This window comes from Lupinus angustifolius, chromosome LG18, assembly GCF_001865875.1.
Source record: "Lupinus angustifolius cultivar Tanjil chromosome LG18, LupAngTanjil_v1.0, whole genome shotgun sequence".
NCBI lineage: Eukaryota > Viridiplantae > Streptophyta > Magnoliopsida > Fabales > Fabaceae > Lupinus > Lupinus angustifolius.
The window spans coordinates 2,021,837-2,035,726 of NC_032026.1; positions in this window are offsets into that span (position 1 = coordinate 2,021,837).

A 13,890-nucleotide genomic window follows, 5' to 3' on the forward strand; every position below is an offset into this window, starting at 1 on the left:
TGTTTGCATTTTATGCAATAGTGATCGGCCCAAATGAAGATTACTATTTGGCCCAAATTACAAACATATTTGTAACAATAAACATGTGATAATTGTATGGCTTTCTATGTGAATAGTAAGTGAGTCCAAAGAAAGACTTATTGTTTGACAGGACTGATTATCAATGTTTGATTACTACATTGAGTGTATCACTTTCAAGTTAATATTTTTGTGTAAAGACTGAATATTAATGTTGTGCTAGGTAAATCGCGATGTGCCCCACCATCATTTGAATTTAAGTATTAAAGTTGAATGTGAGTTTAATTGCAAGAATGATTGCCATTTGTTTTGTTCTTTTACTAGTGCTGCAAATATTTCTGCTCAATTTAAGAACATCTCATTGCTGAATGAGACAAATTTTAGGTCAATAAGGAATCCGTAGAAATTATTCCCGACTGTATGGATTTAGATATCGCACTTCAGGTGGAGAAACTCATTTCTACTATGAAAATTCTCTATGAGGTTAAAAAAAGAGAAATGTGAACACTCTACCCGAATGTGTCTAATGATCATGAAACACTCTATTACAAAAGCGTTTCATTGGTCTATTTCTGAGGGTCAGAGTGGAAGGAAGTTCCTCGAAGAAATAAAACCATACTTTGCCAAAAACTAAAAGTCGGAGACAATTAATCTTTTGGCTAAACTCATCTCCATTAAATATAAAGACAAAGAGAACATAAGGGAGTACATTATGGTGATGTCTTGCTCGTGCACTTGGTTTTGATCTCGCTTCCTGCACACTTTAGGGGATTCAAAGTGAGCTATAACACTCAGAAAGATAAACGATCTCTCAATGAGTTTATATCTTCCTCTGTGCAAGAGAAAGAGATGTTGCAGAGAGATATGACTGAAAGTGCTCATTTGGCTATGACTTTCAGAATAAGAAAAGAAAGAACAATAAGGATGTTGCGAAAGGGTTATTTGTGTTTTTCCTCAGAGAATATGGAATTGTTCTGCAATACACTATGTCACGCAAACCTAGCATGAAGAGTGTTGTTGAACGATTAAACCGACCTCTTAAGGATATTGTGAGAAGTATGATTAGTCATTCTTCCCTGCTAGAGTCTCTTTGGGGGAGATCTTTAAAGACCACAATTTACATCCTTAATAGAGTGTCAAGTAAAGCAGTTAACAAAACCTCATATGAGCTTTGGACTAATAAAAGACCAAGCTTAAAACACATGCACATTCGGGGTTGTCCAACTGAGGCGTGACCTTATAGGCCGCATGAAAGAAAACTGGACTCAAGAACATTTAGCTCCTATTTTGTTGGCTATGTTGAACGCTCTTGGGACTATAAATTTTATAATCCCACTTCAAGACTTTCTTTTTGAGATGGTAAATGCAAGATTTCTTGAGGAAGTTGATTTTGGGAAGGAAAAGAACACAATGAACATTGTCTTTGAGGAAGAGCCTGTCACTAATGGTGAACAAGTTCTTTTGCCTGTTACCACTCAAGGAATAACTTCGATAATAGAAGATAATGTTCAAAATATTGGCAGGTACCTATAGAACAAATTCAACAACCTCAAGAAGTAGAAGTCTCATTAAGGAGATCCACTAGAGAGATGAGATGTGCAATTCCTGATGATTATATTGTATTAATTCAAGAATATGAGGATGATATATGGTTAATAGAGGATGATCTGTTGAACTTATGTCAAGCCATGAAAAGTTCTAACTCTCAAAAGTGGATTGATGCCATGAAGGATGGTATGAAGTCTATGCATGATAATGACATTTGAGATCTTATCGAATTACCTGAAGGTGCGAAACTTATTTGTTGCAAATGGATATTTAAAACCAAGAGAGATTCAAAGGGTAATATTGGTATATATAAAGCTTATCTAGTTGCTAAAGGCTACACTCAGAAAGAAGAGATTGATTATAAAGAAACCTTCTCTCTAGTATCTTTGAAAGATTCTTTTTGAATAATATTAGCACTAGTAACTCATTTTGATTTAGAGTTATATCAAATGGATGTTAAGACTGCGTTACTAAATGGTGACATTAAAGAAATGATCTATATGACGCAACCAGAAAACTTTGTGTTAATTGGTTTAAAGTCTATGATATGCAAATTAAAGAAATTCATCCATGACCTTAAACAAGCTTCTCGTCAATGGAATCACAAATTTCATCCAGTTGTTACCTCGTATGGTTTTGAGGCAAATAAAGTTGATGATTGCGTGTACCATAGGTTCAGTGAGAGTAACTTTATATTCCTTGTATTATATGTTGATGATATAGTGTTTGCTAGCAGTGATATGAGACTATTGCATGAGACCAAAATGTTTCTAACGAAGAATTTTGAAATGAAAGATCTTGGGGAAACTTCTTTTGTATTAGTGTGAACGCTCAATTTTGTCCTATCCGATATCTTTCCCGTGATGTAAAGTAATTCATAATGCAATTGTACATTTGGACTTATTGATGATATTCTTTCGATTTAAACCTTCACTGTGATGAATAATCTAAAAATAGCAATTTGATGCTCAACAAGGAAAAAGTTTCAGCTTTGTAGTTTCTTTCTAAATCAATTTTTGTTAATCTAAATGTGTAAAATTTATAGTTGCTATCATTGCGCTTTTCTATTTTTTGATAATTTAATTACTGTGATTGGTAAGTAATTCAATATTCATCCACCAAACTAGTATGTCGGACATATGTCTTGTTAAATTAAAGCGTTGTTTGATTAGTGTTATCGAAGATCACAACCTGGACATAAAATTACTCAAGAACCTACACCACTTATCCTACAACAGTGGCTCAGATTTGAAATAAAAGTGTACATAGTATAAAATGTACAACTGTGAACATCAATTTTGTCCGACCTGACTATAAAATAAAAATTACTAGGATTTCAAAGCTAGATTTTTTTTACATCAAAAATAGCATTTGGTTAGATGTGAGAGACCAATTTCAATTTTAATTCTTCAGAAAACTTTTAGTTACTAGTATGTTTGTTTTTTAAAAGCTAGTTACAAAACCATTCATTTGTTGTAACGTTAAAAACAAAAACGCACAAACTAATTGAAATGAGAATTATGAAGAAAAACGGTAGGTAGAGGGAAGAGGTAAAGGATTAGAAGAAGGTAAAAGAGATACACTTGAAGATGCCCTTTGTTATCTATGTTCCTCAGTTACATGAAAATTCACTAAAAATGTTACGGTTTTAGTTTTAATGGAGATGTTAATTGTAAATAAATAAATTAAACAGCACTATTCTCACATATCACAATATATACGGTTTATGCCTGATACCTAGGGGGAAATTTTGAAGAATAATTCTTCTTCTTTACTCATTAGCCTTAGTTGATTAGAAATCCTTGAATCTTTCTAGATTCTTATTATTCTACATACCCATATGATAGAGTTCCTAAAGTGGCCTTCATGTTCCTAGTAAAGGGGTCCTCTACCTTTGGCTCCTTTGTGTGGGAAAAGTTCTTCAGAAGCCATGAAGGGTATTACTCTATTTACGTGCATTCAGAATCCATTTTCTATGGCTTAAGATTTTCTCCTTCAACCTAAGCACATCATCACCTTCATCTCTCAAAAACAAAATTAACTACAACCTCTTATTTTTTCTCTCTCTCTGATTTCACATATAAATTGCAGTGTTTGTATGTAAATATGCTTTTAAGATTTCACTCCACCTAGTCACCCACTGCCATTAAGGGTTTGTTTGGGAGTTGAATTTTGGAAGGGAAGGAAGGGAAAGGGAAGACTTGGGAGCCATGAAATACACTTGTGAGATGACTCTTAAGCCTTCCCTTTCCTTTCCTTCCCCTCCAAAATTCAACTCTCAAACAAACCCTAAAAGAACAAAAATCATTGTTCATCCTTTATATGTTGTTGAGTGTTTCCTCTTAATCTCATCGTTTTTGCTTAATAGTCAAATGAAGAAATAAGAAAATAGGAGAAGACAAGGCATTAGTGTCATTCTCTCCTCTCTCTTGTTTTCTCCTCAAACCCAAACTCTCACAAATTATCATTATCTTCTTCTAAACCAACTACATAAATTGGTCTGAGAAATTGAGATGGAGCTCTAAGCCACGTGAATCATTCATTGTGTTGGGTTTATTCTAGTGTGAAGTCACACATTGGATATGCAAGGAAGAGTGAAAGAACTTATAAGTAGGAAAGACTCATGGAACTAATGCCTTAAAGTTTTGGTTCAAGACGTGGTGTCTCACTTGTGACTCTTCACTCTTCCCATACCCATGTAACAATGGAACTCCCTGGTGATTGGAGGCTCCCGGTCGTAGTCTGGTCCAACACATTGCAAGCTAACAAATCCAGGCTCTTATAGTTGGACTATAATTTGCACCATGCATCAAGGAATTTGCTCACTGGTTTTGAAGGTGCATCATTTGTTTTGAGTTTGTGATGGGGGACTATTGTGATTGTACAATTTGTTTAGAGTAAAAAGTGTAAGAGGACATCAAGATGGTTTATAGTAAAAGCTTTTTCAAGCTGCAACAAGTTGTGCCCATATTGGAGACTATAAAGGAAGAAGGTGTTGTTGTTCCTACTCTAAATAAATATTTATATCAACTACCGTGAAGAAATTTGAGGTAACTTCCAAGTTAACTTATGTTCATTCCATTATACATATGAATTGTTTTGTCTTTAAGTTTATAAGTTTTTTTATATGGTTTGAATTCTTGTCATCCGATAATATTTACTCTAGGTATTCTTACCCCATAAAAATAAATAATAAATATGAGCATTGGATAAGTTAATTATCAATTTAAATAATTTTCAATTTTATGGAATTTTTATAGAGAGGTTATGGTTCGAGTCGTTTCTAACTTTTCCAAAAATGAGAAGAAGGTCTGCGACCAACACCGTCTCTAAGCTATTAATTTGATAATTACAAAATGATGCAACACCATCTTATTTCAATAATTAATAACGAAATTTTTTATAGTAAGGTCATGGTTTGAGTTGTTTCTAACTTCTCTGAAAATGAGAAGAAAGTCTACGACTAATACCATCTCTAAACTATTAATTCCATATAAAAAATATAATCAAAACCTCTTTTACCTTAATCAATTATGGGATTTTTATAGTAAGGTTATGGTTCAAGTCGTCTCTAACTTCTCTGAAAATGGGAAGAAGGTCTACGCCCAACACCGTCTCTAAGCTATTAGTTCCATTGAATTAAAACAATCATATACTAAATATTTCAAAATCCACAAAATCAATTCCACCAAATCTATCAATACCAAAACGACATTTTCAAATCAATAGTAATCAACCAAACTAACCAACCAATTTTCGAACCAGAACTACGTAGTCTTGATTTCCCTATTGCACCCAGGGATACGTAGGAGTAGGATGAACTCTTGTCAGACCCAAATATAAAAAATTAAAAATATTTTGTTGTGATAATTAATTCCTAAATAAATAATTTTTAAGGGTATAAAAGTCCATGTGATTAGCGAGGGTACCATTTTAATACGAGCAGATGGGGTGCTAATACCTTCCTCGATCCGTAATCGACTCCCGAGCTTAGAATCTCAAGTTCAAAAGACCAAATTATCCTAATTTGACTTATTAGAGAGTTTTCTACGTTTTAACCGAAAAAAAGTAGTGGTGACTGCAAATCAATCGGAAGATGTAGAAATCGAGTTCGGCTCTTCCTAAGTCGCAGGGTCGGTCTTCCAACCGAAAATCGGATCGCTCTCAAGGTATCCTAAGGTTGTCACAAGAAAGCTATATAGATAAAGTCCTAAATAGATTTATCATGAAAGACGGTAAACCAAATGATACCCCTATAACAAAGGGGGACAAGTTTAGTCTCGAACAGTGCCTCAAAAATGACCTTGAAAGATACAAGATGCAAAAGATTCCTTATGCATATGCAGTAGGAAGTCTAATGTATGTTCAAGTTTGCACACGTCCCAACATAGCGTTTGTCATGGGATTTTTGAAAAGATATTTGAGCATTCATGTAATGCATCAATGGAAGTCAGTCAAACGTGTTATGCGTTACTTAAAGAGAACAAATGAGTACATGCTCACTTATCGAAGGTCTGAGAATTTAAAGATTATTTGGTACTCTGTCTCCATTTTTTTGGGTGTCTAGACAATAGACACTCGACCTTTGGATATGTGTTTATCTTGGCTGAAGGTGCTATCTCTTGGTAGTTTTCTAAACATACGCTCATAGCTCCTTCAACCATGATTGTGGAGTTCATGGTTTGTTTTGAAACATTAGACCATGACATATGGTTGCAGAAATTTTGTCACTGGTTTACGTGTAGTTGGTGGTACTAAAAGACCACCGAAAATTTATTATGATACTAAGTCCGCAATTCTTTACTCCAACAATAATAGGAGTTCTACAAAGTCAAATTTTATTGACATCAAGTTTTTGGTTCTTAAAGAAAATGTTCAAAATAGAAATTTTTTTATAGAACATATAGGGACAAATTTTATGTTAGCTGATCCTCTGGCTAAGAGTTTGGTACCTAATGTCTTTCATAAGCATATTGCTCATATGAGTATTGCTCCTTATGATACTTAGTTCAATGGGAGTCTATATGTTTTATGACTTACTTTGGGCGTCATAGATAGTTTTGTGCATAATAAAGTTCATGGTTTATCGTTCTATTTTGAACTTGTGTATTATAACTATTGTGTTACAATTTAGGACCTTGGATTGATTTCACTAAAGAATAAAGAAAGACCAGTTGGAAATAGACATGTTTAAGATCACATTGCATGAAATTTCCATGTCACTCATCCATATTTGATCTATGCCATTTAGTATATTGATATGATGATCATCGTGGTAGAGTCACATTGAATGTGATGAAGATCGCGGTGGTGGTTCCATGGTTGATATGTGAGATAAACCAGATTGTATTAAGGAAAAATCTAAATATAAATAGCATACAGATGCGCGCCTAAAGAATATGTGATATAATTGTTTCAGAAAAAATATGAAGTTCAAGTGGGAGATTGTTATAAATTCATAATTTATAATTAAGGTGGACATCATATATTTAATATAATTATATCGGCTATTTATTTTGGAGTTACAAATATAAGACTTCTGAAACTGATAACGAATATGAGCTTAATGAGTGGATACCCAAATGATTGGCCTATAGGGGATAATGAGAACCCTATAAGTTAACGCATAAGGAACGATTATGATCCCCAATACATCAAATCACAACCAATTTTTACCTCTCCCTATCAGAGAGAAAATGAAGGTCTCAAAAGGAATTCAGGATTTGGTTGAGTAAGACCATCATACAAAAACTTTCTCAAAATGTATATCAGATGAGTAGATTAGAGAACATGGATTCATGTATGATATTATATCCTTGTTTTATATGTATATATGTGTGAGAATCATAAATATTCAAGATACGATGATTGATATTTCACCAATCATGAGGAAATATCTAACAAAAAATCATATATTTGAAAACCACACTCTCAATAAAGCATTTTTAAATGCACTTTTAAAAAATCATTCTCAAAAATATTTTTTTAAAAAAGGTATTGTCCAAAGGAAACAAGTTTTCTTAAAATCATTGCAAGTATTATTAATACCCCACTGATACTCAAATTGTTTATGATATTGATATAGTGATATATCTGTTCAATGAGTGGCTAATTAATCAAATCGTAAACCGGTGAAGTTGGATATACATATATATTATATTAACATTAATCTTTGAAAATTAATAAAGAATATCATAAATAGTTTTATTTATAACATTTGTTAAAACAAAATATATCGCTTGGTATTAGATCATGTTTTAGAAGCCACAAAGATAGTAATTGTGTGTTAGATGGTTGGTAACAATATTTTGAAAAAATTGAGTCACTCTCATTACAAAATTGTACTTTTGAATGAAAACTAACTATATGACCGATATAGTTTAAATGAAAATCAATAGATATGACTAATTTTAGCCTATTTTGTAAATATTATTATACAATTTGTATAATTGTTGTACTATATTGGTACAGGAAACATTCACATGCGAATATGATATAATTTTTAAAACACTAATCACTGCTCAAAAAACATGTTTTTTTAAAAATAAAAAATATGTTTTAAAAAACACTTATAAAAGAAAGGCATTTAAAAAACAATTATTTAGAAAAAAATTACTTTTAAAAAGAGCTTTTTAAATTTTGCTGAAACAATTTTAAAAAAAGTAATTTTTGAAACTTTTAAAAATTTCATTTTTTTCAACAATCTACAAGAATTAATGTTTAAGATTTTATGAATTAAGTTTTTAATATGTATTTATGAACAAATTTTTATTATTAACGCTTTACATTCATATATATGTCTTGGCATTGATCTTACTATTATCTAAGTGAGAAAATGAGAATTGAGATATGGAAGGAAATTGTTATTTTTTTTTTGATGAATTGAATACTCATCGAGATAGATATACTTATGGATTTACATTAAATATGATGAATCCATCTATTATTAAATCTATTAATTAAATTATATACATTTAAATTTATTATCTTTAATAAGTAGATTTGTATAAATTTAATTATTTTGGATTTAGATAGTTTTTGGTTTATGGATAGTTTTGTTTGCTCCAATTATGTGTAAAATGATTATGCTGGTTCAACTATCATTACTATCTTTAATTCAAAATGGTAGTCTAAGATGATGTAAGTGTATTTCTCTTATTTCTCAAGGTTTATCATCTCATATTTAAGTTTATCATGTTTGTCATTTTCCTTTTTTTTTTCTTAAAGGATCATTTTAAGAGTAAATTACACTAACATTCATGAGTTTTAATGAAATTATATAAATCACTCATCTCTATTTTAAACTTACACAAACCACATGTAATTATTACATCAATCACCCCTAATTATATATATAAACTATACTAATCACCCATATATGATAGATAAGTGTATTTTCTTAAGCAAAAAATGATGATGAATGTAATTAAATTTAACAAAATATAGTATATTGTGAAGAAATGTCAAAATAGTATAAGATTCAAAATCTATTCATTATTTTGGTTAGTTACAATATAATATAAGAGTGATTTAAACATCTCCTTAGAATTATTGGTGCACCTTGTAACGAACCAAAAATAATGAATAGACATTAAGTCTTATAATATTTAGACTTACCTTCATAATATATCATATTTTGTTTAACTTAATTAATCTCATCATCATTTTTTATTTAAAAAATCACAGTTATCTCTCCAATAGGAGTGGTAAGTATAATGTATGTATATATATATATATATAATTAGGGGCGATTTGTTTAAGTTTAAAAAAGGAAGAGGTGATTTGTACAATTTCAATAAAACTCAAGGGATGTCAGTATAATTTACTTTTATTTTAATTTCTCTTATATTGAGGGACTTTCTACCAGTAACCCAAGTATAGGAATGACAATGGGCACAGGCAGGCGCGAGTAGTGCTTTCTCGTTCCCAAACCCACAATATTTGTGATTACTCGTGCAAATATTTGCAGATACTCAAGTGTTTTTAATTATATATTTATATACTTTGTAATAATCATTATGTAAAAAAATTATTACATGAATAATATGATATTTATATGATCAACTTATGATCATAGTGAAATATGTGTAATTTATTATGAAATAATAATAAAGTATATAATATATAATCTTAAAATGATAATAAAAAACTATGATATATATAAAAATTTAATTAAAAAATAAATTTATAAATTTGCAGGTACATACAGAACGGATATCATAATACTCATTCTTACTCATAAACTATTATTACGGGTTAGGTTTTTTTGTCATCCCTAACTCCAATATAATGATATATACAATGATTATTTGATGAAATTCAAGTGCTCAACACATATATATTATCATGAAGGTACTTCAGAAAACTCATTTGGGGTACGAATCAAACAATACATGTCACAATTTTTTAAGTATCAGTAATTTTTAGTATAACTAATTAATAGTATATCTTACCATATAGAATTAATCCATTTCAAAATATATAATTATTCATTTCAACGGGTGTCACTATTAAGAACTGAACTTTTGAACTTTTATTCTATCTAAAAATATAATGAAATCTTACACCATTAAAAGAATTAACTTTGAGTATTCATATAAAGATACTTAAATGAACATATTAACGAAAGGTAATGTGGAACCTTCGAAATCTTATTATTGTAGAAAAAGAAACTCGGGGCCCATCACCTACTAACTGCCACATTGTCTCACTCACACGTGCACTCGAATATTATTTGCTCAATGTATTATTTATCACTTTGCTTTCTATACACACATATACAATTAGTTCATGTCCTATTTATACTACTACATTGTCGGTGGATATTAAAAACTAGACGTTTCACAATGCCTCCATGAAGTGTTTAGGCAATGCTAAGTAGATTCTAAACTTTATCTACATGCCAACCAACTTTTACATGTATATAGTAAGAATAAATATTCATTTTAGTCTCTCATGTTTTTTGATCTTACTAGTTTGATCCCTCAAATTGAAAACTCTAAAATGATCCACACAAATTTTAAATATAGGTCAAATTAGTCATTTTTAACATGTTTTAAAACACTTGATAAATACTAATTTGATCAATATTTGAAATTTTTGGGACCATTTTGGTTTTTCAAATTTTGAAAGACTAATCTGTTTAGGTGGAAAAACATGATAGACTAAAATAGATAATTAGTCGTATAGTAATTATCCATTTTGGTCCCCAGCTAAAACATATTAAATGTATTATAAATAATATTATTTTGGTAATCAAAGCACAATAACTTAAAGTCAAAATTTGATTTTTGGAAGTATTTAAAAAAATAAATATAGAAATAAAATATGAAAAATGACATATAAATAATTTAATTTGTTGTAACTCAAATAATTAAATTTTAATTATACATATAACATCATTCCCTAATGCAAGTAATAATCCATAATCTTAGATAACTTTTACACAACTCCAAAAATGTTCAATTGTAAAATTAGAAAGTGTGCTTGTATATATATGTGGTTGAGCTCTTGTGCTATATTGAAGAATCTAGTACTCAACTCAAATCCTGAAGAAATTAGTATTCAACCCAGACCCTAATATGTGATAGTGGTACCCAAAAAAGTTTAAGGGTTCATATTTAATTTTATTTTTAAATTACATAAATGAAATTTTTAAAAAATTATCTCTCTCCCTACATTCCTGAAGAATCCACGAGAGGATTTTGTTGACTTGTATGTGGCGCGTGTCCTTTTGGGATTGGGTATGTAGGAATGCACCAAGTGCATGCATCCTTTTTCATTATTCTGAAGTTTCTATCCAGCTCCTTGGGTCCACAAAGCATTAACCATTCCTTCCTTTTGCATTTTTTCAGATTCAGGGTGTCTGGTAATGTATTTCTCTTAACCCACACAAATTATATGAGTGGTTGAGAAGTTGTGAAACACAAGAAGAATGTTCTCTATTCAATTTAATCCTTGTCTTAGATTTCAATACCATCAAAATTAACCATGATAAGAAGTGGAAACTGTGATTTGATAAATTGATTATAACTCATTTGATTTCCTCAACATCATCTCTATCTTACATCGTTAGTATCCCAATGCAAAAAAATCAACAAATTATTCCCCTAACCATCAATTCCTCCAATGATCAACAAAGTGACTTCTAATAAGCCTGAATATCTTCTTGGGTAATCAATCTAACTTCATCCTAGAAATTAGACCGGCAAAACGATATATTCTTCGTCAGACTCAAACATGTGATTTCTAATAACACATTCAATATCTAAAATCATGTATATGTGATGAAACTAAACAAGCATTAAGACCATAGAAATCATTGTATAAATATGAATATATTGACACAAATCAAAATAGATTCATCAAAGTAAATAGTTACATCTAATCTCAAAAAAGGAAGAGTTGGATACTTATTTCCATGATAACACACAAAATGAAAAAAGAGAAGATGAAGACCCCTTCAATCTTAAAGTCTTCCTCTCAGGTTTCCATTGGGTTTCAAAAGCCCTACGCCTAAGTATAATAAATCAAAAATGAAGAAAGGAGGCAAAGTTAGGGTTAAAATTCATGTTATTTTCCCTTTCAAAAGTTCAGAAGTTCACACATTTTCGCTCACCAAGAGGATTCTCGCTCAGCAAAAGTCGTTTCCCAACATTCTCTCCCTTTCTCGCTCAACAAAAATGGTTACCCAGTATTCTCACCCTTTCTTGCTTAGCAAACTACTATTCTCTCAACCAAAGCTATATTGGTAATTCTATTGATTTGATTGTTCATTTTGAATTTACACGTGTTAGGAAGATAATATCCAAAAATCATATTGATGAGATGGTGAATAAATATGGTGTCATAATCTTTATTAGATAACTTTGGCTTGAATACCTTACTTTTTCTTTCAAAATATACCTAAAAGTAAAATATTAATTATGAGACATTGATAATTGAATGCATTAACTAATTATACTAAAATTAAGTCACTTAAGTATAAATATAATCATTTAGAGTCAAAGGGTAGCAAATGATATCCAAAAGTCATAATTTTTACTATTATCAATCACAAATAATGTAGGTGAAAATTGTTTCCAATACACACTAAAGTATGCTAAAATTTTGCTATAAAAGGTTAAAATAGACCAATCTAATCAGCATTTGAAATTTTGGGAGTACCAATTTAAAATTTTCAATATTTTGGGATAAAATTAATGTATTTAAAATTTTTGATGGAGTAAAATATGTCTTCACTTTATATTATTTGTCAGGAAAGGAGCTTACTATTATGTGCTTATATGTACCACTTTACTACTAAGACCAATAGCCACTTCATTACTTACATATTGGATTAAGTAATAATCTAAGGATGAATCAAGAAGACAACATTTAAGAAGAAAAAGCTCTTGCAATAACCAATTTTTATTCATAAGAATTAAACTTGAGACATTGTTTAATGCTTTGTTTAAGAGTTTAAAAGGGATGAAATGAAATTGAATATAATGGAATAAAAAGGGAAAAAAAGTGGATGGATTTGAAGCAAGTCACCTTCCTACGGGTTCGAAAGGCTGAAAATTAATAATGGAACATGTTACGAATGGTGTTTCATAATGTTGGGAACAATCAAATAGTAAGAGTATAGAGACAAAATAATAATATAAGATATTTGGTAATGAGGTTCGACTAATTGTGCTTACGTCCTTGGGAACGTTGAACGACTACTACTATATATTATTAGAGAATAAGGATTAGTGTTTGACTATTCTTATCCATGTTACATTAGGTTTACATAACATAAATATATAGCCCTCTACCCCAACCCCTATACATCAGTCCAAACCCATAATTTGTATTGTTGTTATCTAGAGATATGAGTCATTGCACAACAATCTCCACCTTGGCGAATATCATCAATCTCCATCTTCCGCCACTGGGTTGGGGGCGCTCCATAGTCCAACATTAGTGAATGTTCAGCAAGCTCAAGCAATGCCTAAACTTGTCAACGGTAACCGATTTAGTTAGCATATCAGCTGCATTTTCTGAAGTATGAACCTTCTGTAATAGTATCTGCTCACAAGCTACCAACTCTTTGATCTTGTGAAATCTCACATCAATATGTTTGGTCCTAGCATGATACATATGGTTCTTTACCAAGAAGATAGCACTCTAACTGTCACAATGCAGCAGAATTCCACCTTGCTCAATGCCTAACTCATTTACCAGCTTCATAAGCCATAAGGCTTCCTTAGAAGCTTCACCAGCTGCCATGAACTCTGCTTCAGTTGTGGACATAGCAACAACAGACTGAACTAATGATATCCACATAATTGGTCCACC